Genomic DNA, 2,793 nt, shown 5'->3' on the forward strand with positions numbered 1-2,793 from the left:
GAGGCTTGTGCGCAAGTGTGTGCATAGAGGACTGACTGCTGAGTGTGCTGCTGGCTTTCTTTAGCTGGAGGGAACCAGAAGCACCCGACTGCATGGAATTCCAGTTCCCGGCTAGAATCTGGGAATCCAGATTCATTGGGGGAGAAATTGGACTGTGGCAGCAGGCAAAACTCGAGGGTGGCTTTCTCTCAGATGTGCTTGCAGCGATTACCGAGAGACACTTGAGACCCAGAGGCCTCATAGGGCAGGGCTGATGGGAAACCAAAACTGTCTGCTCAGCCCTGAGCCTCCGCCCCATCCAATTTGAGCACAGAGGCTTTTGCAATTTGCAGGTCTGGCCCCATAAGGCTATCTCTAGCACAGATGTTCTCCCAGCATAGACACAGCTGATCCTCACAGCCAATTGGCCTGGAGGTCAATTCCTCCCAGTCACATGTGTCAAACACAAGGCCCGCGGGCCAAATCCGTCCCGCCAGGCCTTGCAATGTGGCCCGCACCGCGCTGTCATCACTGCACTCCGCTGCGTTTCCATCACAATGACAGTTTATGACTGTTCAGTAAACCATTCGGCCCGCGATTTAGGCTGGATTTTAGATTTTGGCTCCTTCTCTGATTGAGTTCGACACCCCTACTCCCAGTGATACCAACAACAATCAGGACTTAACTACAACAAGACTGTGCACACAAAGGGGTGCATCAAGAGTGTCTACCTCAGGTAACTGGAGAGGTTGACCCACTGGGTCATAATAGGATGCCTAGCACACACCCACCAACTCAGGAAAGCAGTGGAAATAGAGACAAACAGGTCACAACGAAAGAAATGGAGGAAAACAAAGACTGGATGTAGAGTTCAAAACCACTATTATAAGGTTTTTCAAGAATTTCCTAGAAAAGGCTGATAAATTTAATGAGACCCTTGAGGATGTGAAAAAGGACCAACTAGAAATTAAACATACACTGACTGAAATAAAAAATATTATACAGAGACCCAACAGCAGACTAGAGGAACACAAGAATCAAATAAAAGATTTGGAATACATAGAAGCAAAAAACACTCAACCGGAAAAGCAAAAAGAATCCAAAAGGGCTGAAGATAGTGTAAGAAGCCTCTGAGACAACTTCAAGCATACCAACATCAGAATTATGGGAGTGCCAGAAGAAAAGAGAGAGCAAGATGCTGAAAACCTATTTCAAGAAATAATGACTGAAAACTTCCACTACCTGGTGAAAGAAATAGACTTATAAGCATAGGAAGCACACAGAACCCCAAACAAAAGGAATCCAAAGAGGACCACACTATGACACATCATTTTTAAAGTGCCAACAGCAAAAGACAAAGAGAATATTAAAAACAGCAAGAGAAAAACAGTTACCTATAAGGGAGTACCCATACGATTGTCAGCTGATTTCTCAACAGAAACTATGCAGGCCAGATGGGAGTGGCAAGAAATATTCAAAGTGATGAATAGTGAGAATCTACAACCAAGATTATCTGCAAAGTTATCATTCAGAATTGAAGTATTCTATGAAATGCTGAAAAGTATTCTTTAAGAGGAAGAAGAAAAAAGTAAAGATAAAATTATGAACAACAAATATATATCTATCAACAAATGAACCTAAAAATCAAGTGAATTAAAAGTCTGAGGAACAGAATAAACTGGTGAATATAACAGATAATTCTCAGGGGGAAAAGGGTATGGGGGGGTGCAGGAAGATATTGGACAAAAATTATGCACTTATGGATGAGGACAGTGGGGGGGCGATAAGGGCAGAAGGTTGGGTGGGAACTGGGTGGAGGGGAGCTATTGGAGGGAAAAGGAGAAACAATTGTAATAATCTGAACAATAAAGATTTACTAAGTTTAAAAAATAAAAATTGCAGACCCTAAATCCAGAGAGTTAGTGACTTGGATTGAGAGGCTGGTAGTACCCTCAAAGGGATTCACTAAACATGTGCCTAGGCCTTGCTAAGGGTAACCATTTTTAAGGCTGTTTGATCCAACATTTTGATGCTTTTTTCCTCCTAATTTGCAGCAAATCCAACCATTCCTCCCTTGGAGGACTTGCCTTTGGGATAAAGTTTTGGTCCGTGGGTACAGAGGAATTCACACCTCATGAAATAACCTTGGGTATGACTCCAAGCCCACAATTGCTCACTAAGCCTTGGCCCACACATGTTGGTGCAATCCAGTCCAGATCGGACCACTGACCCTGTCTGGAAGGAAGGGCTTTAAAAAAAAAAAAAAAAAAAGAATTGTTTTTGGTAAACAGTATTGTGTAATATTGCTTTTTTATACCAATAAAAGCATGTTTTGTGCATGAGTAGTATTTGTTTTGATGTTCCTGTTGAAGTTAAATTACTGTGTGATATAAACAGTATGTGTTTTTATATATCATTGTGTAAATTTAATATAACATTATATGCTATAATAAATTATTTGTTTTACTGCAAAAAAAAAAAATTTGCAGCATGATGTCTTAGCCAAACCAATTTTGCTCCCTCAGTGTTCTTAAGCTTAAGTGCCACTACCTTATAAGCCAATGGCTTGGGCAACATTTTCTGTACTAAGGTAGTCATTAGTACTGTTTATCAAGTATTGTCAAACCTCATTTCTCTAATGTCTTCTGTCTCAAAAATTCAGTTCTTGACCAAGTTGTTCACAGAAAAAAAAAGTCTCAGTTGTAGACCAAAACTTTGACCTGACAGCCCTTTCATACTGATACCTCAACACAACAAAAGCAGTAAACAAAGGAGATAATCCTTTTGTTGCTGGCAGAAATTGAGGATTAGCAC

This window comes from Pipistrellus kuhlii, unplaced genomic scaffold (assembly GCF_014108245.1).
Source record: "Pipistrellus kuhlii isolate mPipKuh1 unplaced genomic scaffold, mPipKuh1.p scaffold_m20_p_10, whole genome shotgun sequence".
Lineage (NCBI taxonomy): Eukaryota > Metazoa > Chordata > Mammalia > Chiroptera > Vespertilionidae > Pipistrellus > Pipistrellus kuhlii.